Below are 13,667 nucleotides of genomic sequence, written 5' to 3'. Positions count from 1 at the left end.
GCTTGTTGCCATTCATATTAAATAAATCAAGAGCATCTTAATTGAACTCTTTACTGAAACAGCGCAAGCGCCAAAAGCAAGTACACACAACAAATAAACAGTGATCTGCCAATCTATATCTCACTCATTGTATAACAAAAATTAAAAATGTATCGCAGAGTGCTTGTAAAGCGGAAGGGGTTGTAATAATTTGACTCACCATTTACATTAAGTGAAATTATCCCAAACTCCAACCGACCAACTTGCGTCACGTTATCGATACCGATTCCAATCAATGGCGATGTCAAGTCACGCGCCATCGTCACGCGGCGAGCAAAACTACCGATATTTTAGACAGGCGAACATAAATGAGCAGCTGCTCGACGATGCTCTATCGAACAGTCGACAACAAAACCGATACACACGACAGAAAGGCAGGCAATTCCCGTATACACAAACAAGCAAACACAAGCAAACCCGCGCGCACAAACACACACTTGCACAAACTTTCATATACCCACAAACACACAGACACACACACACAATGGCACATGCAGAAACGAAATTTAATGCTGAGTCAGTGCCTTCCTTTGCCTTCTGCTGCCGCTGCTTTGGTTGGTGGTTGGTTGCAGCGTTGTTTCTATACGAGAAGCCCAGTGACGTTAGCAAGGGGGTTGCCCTATCCAAGCACGATAGACAAAATATTATTGGTGCACCCGTATTATGGAATTTGTTTAAACTACGCTATTAAATCAGCAATAGAGTCGCAAATGCGGAACACATTGAATTTAATAGCACCATCCGGCAATCGAATTCTTCGTTTTACTTGATTGAATAACATTTTTTTACTGAGCCCACAGCATGTTCAACCCCCGACACAAATTCGTGGGCTACGCGCCTGGGAATATCGCTTTATTGGTTGGTGAGCCGTCGCCCAGTGGAACTTCGAAAATTTTGTGTTGTCGAATTGCACAAACCGAACATCAGGCGCGCAGCATTTGTGACAGGTGCTTGCCATGATATAGTTGGATGGCAACTCTTATTGGCTGCCGTCTCAGCTGCTTGTCGTTTGGCGCGTTCAACGCTGACGTGCGCACACAAACACACGCGCGCGTCTGTGTGAGTGTGTGTGTGGCTGTATTGTTTTGAAATGATAGCGGCCGGGCAGTCAGCTGTTACTGTTACTGTGAATGTGACTGGTGCGACAGGCGCAGACCAACCAGAAATGCTTTAAAGAGGGATAAAGACCAGCCCAATGGCCAGTAATCAGTTCAAAAACTGGCCTGTCGTCATACATTGATTCTTCACCACTCCACTGCGCTCTCCTGCCAGATAGTTGCAGACCGCCCCGGCACTGAAATTCGCGTTACCTTTGCTGTAATTTATGATGCTTTGTGGGGTTCGTCTTCAGTGTGTACACATTAGCATTTTCGATAATTATGTGGGTGGAGTTGAAGTGTCTATCGCTTACTTTACTATTGTTATTATTATTTTTTTGTTGCACAAGTGGAAATATGAATAGATTGCTTAATTAAACTTGCTTGTAATAGCAGTCATGTACTTTAAATTGTCAACATGAGCTGCGCATGACTTCAATTAAAATTAAATTAAAGCTCCATTTGGTGCAACAAAAAAAGTAATTACACATGTTTAGGTTTTTTCCAATGCACATGTTACGTTTATATTAGAGAGGGACGACAACTCACATGCTGCTATCGATTTCAAATTTAATGGGCAATCCATATTGTGGCGGGACGTATAAATGATATAATTAACTGCAATTTCGATAAATAAAAGTATAATTTTGAGGTGACTCAACTTTGTTAATTAGCTTGTGACATCGATTTTATGCATGTCCATTGCTAATCGAGGGGACGGCGCTGCCAATGTGCCCATATAATTCACCTCACACTCACACACACACCTGCAAATTCTCATATTTAAATATGTATGGAGTTGTACGGAATTGACTTTTACTGGCCACTGAATATTATAGGCTGGACACTGTCCGAATGGAATTTAACACACACATACACGTTTGCACACGTACACAGCAGACAGTTGCATTACTGTACAGGATTTCCAATTATGTGGGTGGAGTTGGCAATGATATCGCATTGGCCATTACTATTCCTCCTTCACCTGCTGCTGCCGCTGTTGCTGCTGTTGTTTTATTCGATGATAGGGCCCAGGCCTATTGGCGATGGCTTAAATTGACGGTAGGTACATATTTGTAATTGGCTTTTTGTCTCTTTCTCTCTGCCTCTCTCTCACACTCTTTGCTGTCTTTCACCATTAAAAGGGCTGGCAAGAAGAGGCAGCAGGCCAAGTTCACAGCTCGGATTCAACAAGTGGGCGCCAAGTTTTCTTCACGCTGGGAAAATGGCAACGGCTAGCATAATGCAATACACCGACAGACGCACACTGTCTCATGCGAGAACTGCGAGTGTATTTTGTTTTCATTTTTTTCTTTATTTCAAACAATGACTGTAAATTTGTGTAGTGCGATTTGTTGTATCGCGCGTCATTTAACAGGCGCCCAGCATTTTTAGCCAGCTGCTTTTTGTGCATTTTCAACGCGTTCTAGAGCAGGACAGATATAGTGCACTGCTCTGAGCCTATGTGTGTTAGACTGAGTTGGCAGCTGTGTTGCATGCGCTTTTGTATGGTTTGTGTCCGTGCTAAGCGCAGAACTTTGCGTTGAGCTTTTGCGTTCAAGCTTTTGTTGCTGCTGCAGACATTCCCTAAAATTGGCTTAAATTAATATTTATTTGCTATGTTTATATTTGGACTGACCACAAAAAAGAGAGGTCACCACAGCTGCAAATATTTAACACATTTCCAAATGACATTAAACAAAATTAAATACTTCGCAGATGTGCGATGTGTTGTGATGTGCGATCTGCGACCTCCATTCGAATTTTGACGGAATGTGTCAACTTCTTGTCTGTCCATCATACATATAGTAATGTCGTCAAATTATTCAAAATTAATTACACTATTTAACAGATTTAAAAACTACATATGCTGCTTAGATGAATTGATAGCCACTGGACAATTATGAAAATATGTTGCGCTAATTATACGACAGTTAAAAGAAGAATGACTGAATCCGTAGATATGCATAATGTATGAATGTGATATAAAGAAACTGACTGATTTATTTCGTATACATAATAAACTGGATGTGCAATGAGGAACATTTTAAGACCTTGTTAATAAGGCAAGGAACCCAAACAGCTGAGATAATGCAAATTTCACATGTTTGTTTTGCTCTGTCTTATCCAGCAATCTGGTTGTAAGCTGTTGAAGGGATATTTAATGACTTGTAATAATCGACATAATCACCAAAAATCCATTAAATTCATTTGTAATTTAAAATCATAACATGATTGTTTTCTTCAACTGCTTTGATTGAAGCTCTGTAATCTTTCATTTTTAATCGATATTTATCGGCATCCTTATGCTATTGAAAACTTCCTCTCCCATGCCGAGTGCTGTAGCAATGAGCTTTTGCCACCATGCGATGCAAAAACATGAATGAACTTTGAACAGAGTCAATCGATTGATTATGTTTAATCTATCATTAATGTAGTGCTGTCATCGCTTTTCAGTGAAGCAGCAGCATAATAACATGTTAAGAATCCACTAAGCCACAACAAGATCGCTTTTAAAGTGGCAAAATGAATAATATACAATGACAAGATTCATTGATTGCTTGATGACCATACACCATCAAAGTCATGGCCGGTTGCAACATTGTGATGGGCATTCAACATTCATTCGTAGGCGCAGAGGCGCAGAGGCGAAGCCAAAGGCAAAGCAATCCCCCAAGCAGTATGAAATCGATCCAAATACATCACAGTTGAAGTGCAGAGCGGAACCAGTCACATGCTGTGCTCCCCTAGCTAGTTTATTGTTCTGTCACGCGCTTCGACTACGACCACGACGACGACGACGTCTTTAACTTCGGCTCGCTCTGCTCGGACATACATATAACGAAGATACACAGCAACAGCAACGGCAACAGCAAAGAGCGGACATTGCTGGACAACGTCATCAAGTGGTTTTAGTTTTACATTCACTTTTTTTTTCGCATCCGCGTATCTTGTGCGTCCACAACAAAAGTGCCACTGCTACTGATGAGGCGGACGAAGACGGAAAGACAGACGGACGGACGGACGGAAAGACAGACGGACAGACAGACAGCCAAATGGATGGCTCAAGAAGTGCTCTTCACGGCGGTTGTACTGCCAGTGGTACTGGGTACGAAAAATGTTGTTGTCGCGGCTCAAGGTTGAGGCAAACTGGTACTGGGTATCATCCACAGCAACAGCAACATCAACAGCAACAGCCACAGTCACAGCATCTGCGGAGTCTCTCTTAAGCGTAGTATCACTTGTTGTTATAGTAGTTATCGTAGTATTTGCTGCTGGTTGTCGCTGCTTGGCACGAGTCTCTATGCATTAATTAATAACCATATCCATATCCATATCCATAAGCTTAAGCATTTTAATGAAGTCAACACCATTTGTGTGTGTTTAACTTAGAAGCCTTTCTAGTTAAGCTAGAGTAGAGTTTTGGAGAACAACAGAAACAGAAATAATAATAATAATAATAATCATTGTCAGTCAGTCAGTCAGTTTGGTTGCCCTTGAACTGATGCGCCAACAAATCGGGCAGATCAAAAGCTGTTTTGTACGACAAGTACGCGAGAGTACTGTAAGCCATAAAAAATGATAATATAAAATTAAAAACCAAAAAACGAAAAAACGAAAAAAAAAAATACAAAATAATATTTATGTTCATGATAATGATGAGAAGTATGTGTTTATTTAGCAGGCAATGTCTGCACTTAGCACTTCTTCAGCTACAGCTACAGCTTTGTATCTTTTTATTTTACATACATTTTTCAAAGTTGGTTCGTTGTCAGTTTCAGTTTCAGCTCACATTGTTGTTGTTGTTGTTGCTGCTTTTTTTATGATTTATGAGCAATTTCTAAAGTGCACTTGTTTGACCGCGTACTACAACAAGTCGGACAGGTCGTTGTTGTTGTTGTTGTTGTTGCTGCTGTTGTTGTTGCAGTCACTTAGCCCGGCCTGTGTGTGGTGTGCTTTAAAAATGTAATAACAATAATAATTTGAGTTTTACTTGGGCATCTCACATCTCATCTCCAGGTGAGACCAACTGGCAAACGTACAAAAAAAAAAAAAACAAAAAAACAAAACTGACTGATCTGTGGTTGCTGTTGCCACAATCGTTGTTGCAGTTGCTGCTGTTGTTGTTGTCGCTTCTAATTCTGTTGACAGATGAGGTCGCCAAAACGCCAACATGTGACGCAGTCACACACACTCTCACACAAAACTTGGCAACCCTGAAACTGTTGCCAGCTTAAGCGAACTGCAACGAAACTTACACAACGGCAACGACCCATGAACTTTACACAACGTTGTGATGTGATGGGGCGCTGTGCGTTGCAACAACATCCAAATCCACATCCACATCCACAACCACATCTACGTCAACTTCAACTGCAACTCCAACTTCAACTGCAACTGCAACTTCAACTTGTTGCTGCCACTGCCACTTCTGTTGCACATGCAGCTTGCTTAATTTGCTCAGCATTTGTTTTTTTCGTTTTCTGTTGATATTTTTTGGTTGAGGCAACCAAGGCTGCTGGGTCAAGCGATGGGTCATTGGTCTCCATCTCTATAAACGCGTCTCAAGTGTGGGAAGGCCCACTCGCCTGTGTGTGTGTGTGTGCGTGCGTGTGTGTGCGTGTGTGTGTGTGCGGGGTATTCAGGAATTTGCTCGGTTCATTGGCTATTTGTGATGCCACAAATCAAACCACAAAAACTACACTTCGATGGATCTATATAGAAATGATTGCTGCGTTGTGTTGCTCGAAATTTAATGGCAAAACATTAAAAAGTTGATCTGAAAGTAGAATCTCAAAAGCTGTGGGAAAAACTTGTTTCAAATTAGGCATAAATTTGTTTAGCATCAACTTAAGTGGAACATCAATAAAGCTCAACAAAAAAGGAGACAAAATTTGTGGTTAGACTATATTCTACGCCTTTTAAGAATCACGTGATATGATTAGCATTCAATAATTTCCATAGTCCATTAGATAGATTAAATAATAATTAAAATAAACTGCGCAGCTTGTGCAATAAATTAATATTATTCAAATTTTTCTGTAAATGCTTATCTTGGACAACATCTATAAAATAAACAAGATTATATGAGACTTACTTAAGAGACGATTTTATCAGCAACTTTGTATTTAAATGTATCCATCAGTTGAAGACTCATCTTTGGGGAAAACCCTAGAACCAGTTTATTACTTAATCAAATTTATTTTATCCAAAATAACAATGCACATAATTTGACATTAATTGCTAAAGACTGTTATAAATAATTATAAATATAAATATAAATATAAAAGATTTAATAGCATAAACAAAGACAATTTATGTATTTTTTTCCGATACACAAAATAATTTATTTCGAAACGTTTATTTTATTTATTTTAATACTAATACTAATAAATATTTAAGAAATGTCTGCGAAATTCGTCCAAGTTTTGGAACTGAATGAACTAGTTCGAAATGCACGGAAGGCAGCTGGCCACGCCCACTCAGCTGCCCGCCCAAAGCAATCAAAAGCAATTAGCAGAAAACAGCACAGAGATAGAAAAAAGATGATTGAAAGCAATTGGGATCACAAAGATCGCAGTTCGTTGCCTAAGTCTTTTGTTTTGTTCTCATCAAAATGAACAAATCGAAGTAAGCACAAAATTTGTCTGCGCTGCGCTGCGCTGCTCGGTCTGACTAAGCATTTGTGATTTATGGGCATAGCATGGAGCCAAACATATGTTCAATTGATTTCATAAGCATGACACTGCACACGCCCCATCCTAAGGCAGCAGCCAAACAAGAAAAAAAGAAGAAGAAGAAGTAAAGACAGACAGCAGCAGCAGCAGCAGAAGATGAAGTAGAAGAAAATCAAATACAATATAATAATAATAAAGAAAAAAAAAGCTTATAAATATGCAACTTCCTCCACGACAATGTCTGGTCGACTCTTGTTGTTGTTGTTGCTGCTGATGATGATGTAAAAAATCTGAATGTAAAACACACAAATTATGCAAAGTGAAGTCTATTGCATATTCAGCTGCAACATTCACACTCATTCTATAAACGAGTCGAAATTTATTTATATTTATGGGCAGTCGATGTCGCTTGCCACATCCGCATCTGCCCCCTAGAACAGGCAGCAAGCAGCAAGACGGCATCATAATTCCGTACACTCCTACAATTTGTTAATTGCACTCATACTCGCATATGAATGTTATTCATAAGCATTCATTCTTATATAATTTGTCAGATTTATGAGCGTTGATTAGACAACTGGCGATTCTAAATGATGCAGTTCGCAGTTTGCAGATCTCTTGTTATGCAATTAGCCTGCGGCTTGTTTATGTTGCATTGTTCAAACACGAGGCAGACAAACTCGATAGAGAGCGGGCGATAGAGTTGAACTCTTATACTCTGCAGCTCATTCATAAAAGAGCTAAAAAGATTCTTGTGAGTGTGTGAAATGTATGTCAAATTTTGCAACCATCTCAATCTGAAAAACTCTTGTGTTGTATTTGTATTTGTATTTGTGTTTGTGTTTCGCATATGAAAATTTTTGTCACGTTTTCCGTGACGAATTTAAAATGTGCCTGGGCACTTAATTCTTTTGTGTCACACCACACAACAACAACAGCAACAATAACAATAATGATAACTGCAACAAATGGCTGCCTGTTAATGTTGTTATTGTTGTTGTTGCTTGATGCTGCTGTCGCTTTACACAGATGCGCTAAATTGCAGACATCAATCATTTTTTCATTGCGTAATCATCTGCAGCAACTGCAACTGCAAACTCGATAGATTCTTCTTCTGAGCTCTCGGCTCAGTTATAGCGCCCAATTCAAGTCAATTTATATACACACATTGAGTTGTCTATATATAGATGGCTCTTAGTGTTGGTGTTGCGACTGAATTTTTGGTCTTGGTGCTCGTCTTGGCAAGGTCTTGATTAATTTGTTGCCAATCACTTTTTGTTGTCGCTTGACAAAAGCCGATGCCGATGCCGATGCCAAACTCCAAACAAATAAACGAAACAACGAAACTAAATGTACATAATTACACATACACACACACACACACACACACACACACACACATGGAGTATGCGTGTGCGTTTATAAAAAATAAAATTTAAATTTCAACTAATGTGTAAATGAACATGCGACGACGGCCTCTTGGGGTCACATTTGGCAACATTTCATTTCATTACGTATCATCAGCAGCAGCATCAGCATCAGCATTTAAAAGGCATTTCAAACATGACAGAGCTTCTTAAATACAAATTGCAATTACCAATGTGAGTGCGCATACGCTGCGTATACGCGTTGTCCTTCACGCATTCCCCGTTGAGAGAGACTATACAACAAACATTGAAAAATAAAACTAAAAAAACAAAACTTCACCTCAGAGTCCAAGTTGCCACTAAACTCGACTCATCGCCAGCATCTCAATGTTAATGCTCGAAAATTCTATGCGCCCACTTTTTGTACAACAACAACAACAACAACAACAAAATATACTTATATTATGTGTGTGTTTTTTCTTTTTGAATCTATTCACAATTCACGAGGGTCATTCACAATCTAATGAACGGTTTTATGGCTTTCGCATCGGATACTACACGCATATCGGATTAATGCTAATTATTAATTTATCAATCAAGTCCGCTTATCGACAGTTTACACAGCATTTACTATCCGACTGCACTTAAGTAAGAAAGGACGCCCAGTGTCAAATAAATACGAATTTGTTGATGAATAGAACACGAATTTTAATTTCAACAAATTCAATTTGTAATATTGATAAAATATTGAAGTTTTCCTTAAGATATCCTTTTAAAGAAATGCATTTTTATGAATTAATTTATTTTGTGAAATGATGTTATAAATCATGCAAAGCTTTTTTTAACAATTTAATATAAAATCTTACTTAATTGTACCATCTCTAAATAACCTTTTATATCTTAAATTATATCTATTAAGCTTAAGACCATTTACGAACAATCTATTTTAAAATAGTTCTAAAATAAGTAAGAAAGTGTAATATACTAATAATATCATAATAATACATCTAAAATATATCAATATACCAATTGATATAGTACTACATGCAAAATATACCATAGAGTACTTAACATTCGAGATTGTTGGCCAAAGCAACTAAGATTATATATTATTTGAATTTCTTCTTAAAAACTGTTAATTATTGTAAATGTTTAATCCGTTTTAATTCTATATCTGAAATATTGTTCAAAATTGTGGAATTTTTTGATTCACCCACGCTTATTAAATGCTCTGCTGGTGGTGGAGAAAACCGCAAGTGTGAATTGAACCATTCAATCAAATGAAATCAAATCAAATCATATTTAATCCAAACCAATTGAATTCAATTTCATTCCATTCACATCGTTGCCATTCCATTCCAATTCCAATTCGAATTTGAATTTTAGTTTTTTTCCTTTTTTCGATTTCAATTCAATGCAATGGAGATCATAATTCAAGCTAAGGTCAGTGATGATTCTCTCTTGGGGTTTGTTTGTTTATTTATAGCTCCGAAAATTTTCTGTTGTCTAAGCAGATTGATTATATTTGTAGCTCTTTATTCTGCTGCTTGGTTTAGTTTCTTGGCAATTAGCATGTTCATTGTTGATTAAGTTGGATTTGTAGTTTTTTTTTTGTCTTCTAGTTTTTGCCTTCTTTTTTTCCTTTGGCTCATTATTATTATTATTTTGTTTTTGATTTTTTTTTTCGGACAGCGCATTCGCGGAAGCATCAACAACAGTTTCAGTTTGAATTTGAGTTTCAGTTTATTTGAATTTGTTTTTTATTTTTTTGCTCTTGTTATTATTGTTGCTATTGCCATTTGATGGGGGCTTCCGGCGCTTGAAGCTCGTGATCTTGTTTAAATTTTTGTTCGATTTGATTACGAATGCTTTGTATTTGAATTTGATATGCATCGTTTTATGGAAATGTGAGCAAAAGTATTTAAAGATCAACGCCTATTGACGATGATGCTGATGCTGATGCTGTTGATGTTGATGGAATGGATGCTTACCAACTAACGATGGATGATGGGCTTAGTCACTCGAAGGCCGCATTAAAACTGTCAATCAATCTGAACATGAGCAGTGGCAGTGGCATAAAGAGCCCACGGCGCGTATGCGCAATTTGCATACAAATATTGAACAAGTCTTATCAACTTGATTCTTAATTGCCATGATTAGCAGAACACCCGATGACTGTTATTGAAGCGAACGCGAGCTGAGGATCGCTGACTAAGCAGGCGATCGATCGATTGATCGCTTCGTGGAATCATCAACTGAACTGCCTCAAGGTCAAAGTGCTGCTGCTGTTGACTATCGCAGGAAATGCATGTATGAAAACCCCGCTACTGGGGCAAAAATGATTAAAAAGGCCACAACAACAACTATGCACAGCGGATGTTGATTTATGCAGCAATTGCAATAAACGAAGTGCGAAAAGCACAACAAGTAACACCAAACTGCGGATGTATTCAACGAGCCAAGATCACCAAAAGGGCCATTCAAAATGTTCAAGAAGTCGAACAGCAATAGCAACATCAACAACAACAGTAACAGCAGTAAATTGCATAATGTTAACAAGATTGCGAGTATGTATTCTATTGATTGCATCAATGGCTTGTTTGTTTGTTTGTTCGACTAACCCAGTCCAAGTCAAGCGAACAAACAAACAAGGCTATAAACTGATCGACGGCTTTTGCCACCGCCTTGCTCTTTTCTTGGCCCCAAACATTCGGTGGTCAAGCCAAAGAGCAAAGTGCGCATAAGAACGAGTATACTTGACCGCCAGATACCCTGTGGCCATTAAAAAATTCTAACCACATCTACTTTTCATTCATGTTTATTGTGAATCAAATTACGTTTGATGTTATGCGATCATTATTAAATAAATTATGTGAAAAAATACAATTCAAGATGTGTTTCATTTTCTTTATAGTTTCATATTTTCATTGCTTTAATAGTAAAATGAAAAAAGGACTACAACAAAAAAAAAGTAATTGAAATAAGTAAAGTTAGCAAGACAGAAATTGATTTGCAGCTAGTCGAGAATGCTCGACTATGAGATACCCGATACCCAAAACAGTGTGGTATCATTCTTGAAAATATCAAATTAATATACCACAAATAATATAATACATACCAAAGGCTATTTTTGGTATGTTAATATAAAACTACATTTAAAATGTACAAAAAGTACAAAATATAAAAATAACTTCAACAATTATTCTGCGGGTATTGACAGTAAATTAATTCAACTTTTTGAAACATATATTTTAAGCTCAATAATGATTAATTTGTTAATTTGTATCTTTACAACTATTGCCAAATATATATTTTTTCAATATCCAGCTTAATATACAGTACGTATGTGTCACAGTAATAATACTTCTAAAAGTGTCAAAATCCGGCATCATTAAATAATTTGCACTTGAAGTCTAACAGAAAATCACTTTCCTTTTCAGACGCCAGCTTTGTTTAAAACAATTAGCAAATATGCAATAAAAATAAGTATATGTATGTATGTATGTGTGGTTATAAGTTCTAAGTAGGCAAATGGGGAATTCTTTCGCAATCAGGAGCGAGACTTCCGTGATTGCAAGTGTTATAATCTGCGGAGCTGGCACCGACTGGCAATCTTGCACTTGGAGATTATGCAATAAAAGTTAACAGACAAATTCACACAAATTTTAACACAACTCAGCTAAATGTAATTAATTCGAACTTGGTGTTAATTTTCATTGGCCCACCAAATCAAAAATAAAAGAAATATACTACATTATGTGGCATAATGAAGAGAAGAAAAAGAAATACAAAAATAAAAAAAAAAGATCTTTTGCACATGGCTGGCAATCAATGAGATTAATTAAAATATACAAACAAAATACACAGCTGGAGTTTGGAGGGGAATTCAACTGTCTTGATTTTGTTTCAAGTGGTTTTGGCCCACCAAAAAGTGTGTTGAGAGAGGAGACCACGTGAGAGGCGTCGGCCTGCGAAACGGCTCAATAAATTAGTTTTCTATTAAATGCTACTAAATGGCAAACAAAGGCGCCACCCAAACAAAAAACCACTAATACACCGAAATGTATTTTGGTTGTTTGGTTGAGTGTGTGTGCAGTTTCATGGCCAATTAGCAGACAAAACACAACACAACACAACACAACAGAAATCAAGTCAGCAAGTCGCTGGCCATAAGGTCAACCTGAAGATCGCAGTCGTGTGTCACAAGTTCAGCTGGCCAAAATGTCAATGTTGTGTGTGAGTGTGCGAGAGTATGTGTGTGTGTGTGTGTGTGTTTGTTGTGTGTGTGCTGTGTGTGGTGGGGTTAGGTTAGGCCAAGCTATTAAAAAGGATCTATTTTGCTTTTTTTTTTATCATGATTTTATTTGAAATGAAACTCGAAAGCCAAATGGCAAGTTCCAGTTTCTATCTCGCAACTCTTTCTGTTGCTTTTTTTGTGTTCACACCAAACACAAAATAAATTACATAATCAAGCAAATAAATATTCATTTGCATATTTATGAGCGAAAATAAAACGCTAACATAAATGTCAATTTTAAGAACCTAAAAACTCAATACTCCACTCAGTTCAGTTCAGCTCAGCTGAGCTTTAGCTTTAACTCGACTCGATTCGGCTTAGTTTAACGACTGAGCTTGGCTATATTCTCAGATCTCAGATCCGGCTGGCACTGCCAAGCACCAGCTGTTTGGAGAGGGAGGGGATTTTGGCGCGTTAAATGATATTTATGAGAGCAGCAGCAGATGCCCAATATACGCACAGCTTATCCTTTGCCTTTGCCTTTGCCAGTTCATTCACATGGCAATTAATGATAAATTTGGAAAACGAAAAAAAAGCAGTCAACAAAATTTAAATCGAATTCAAATAATTTGTGTTTGGCTTCTACTTTTGAGCGCGTGCGAAGAGCCGCGCGGAAGCCAAAAAGCACAGAGCCCACGGCGACATTTCGAAAGGCTTTTCAAGATCAAGGCCCAACAAAAGCAGCCTCAGCAGCATCAGCAGCATCAGCAACAACACTTGATAAATTGATATATGAAGCAAGCCCCAAAGCCATCGAAGCCGTCATCGAAATGATGCGTAAAAGGTGCGCCAAGTGTTTGCATAAATTTTGAAATACGCGGTATTTGTTTTGAGTGCCAGGCACTCAACAATCTAGAAAAGCAACAACAGCAAACAGCATACAGCAAAGAGCAAGAACAACTACAACTGAAGATAGAGCTATTAAAATTATAATGATGATCGTAGTACAGTTTTAGCCGAGCAGCAACAATGATTTGCCCTGAGAGACCAGAATAGAACAAACACAAAACAAAAAAAACTTTTTCTGCTTTTTTTTGTTGTTTGCCTCAAATTCCTAAGTAAATAAATAAAATCAAATCGTCGCGGCAGTTATAAATATTCATAAACAAAAAGTTGTCATTGTCTAACCAAGATGTTCTGGCTTTCAGCAATTGCTATTTTTATTATATATATATTTCATGTTTATTGT

This window comes from Drosophila sulfurigaster, chromosome 2L (assembly GCF_023558435.1).
Source record: "Drosophila sulfurigaster albostrigata strain 15112-1811.04 chromosome 2L, ASM2355843v2, whole genome shotgun sequence".
Taxonomy (NCBI): domain Eukaryota; kingdom Metazoa; phylum Arthropoda; class Insecta; order Diptera; family Drosophilidae; genus Drosophila; species Drosophila sulfurigaster.
Note: the sequence above shows the minus strand (reverse complement) of the source record.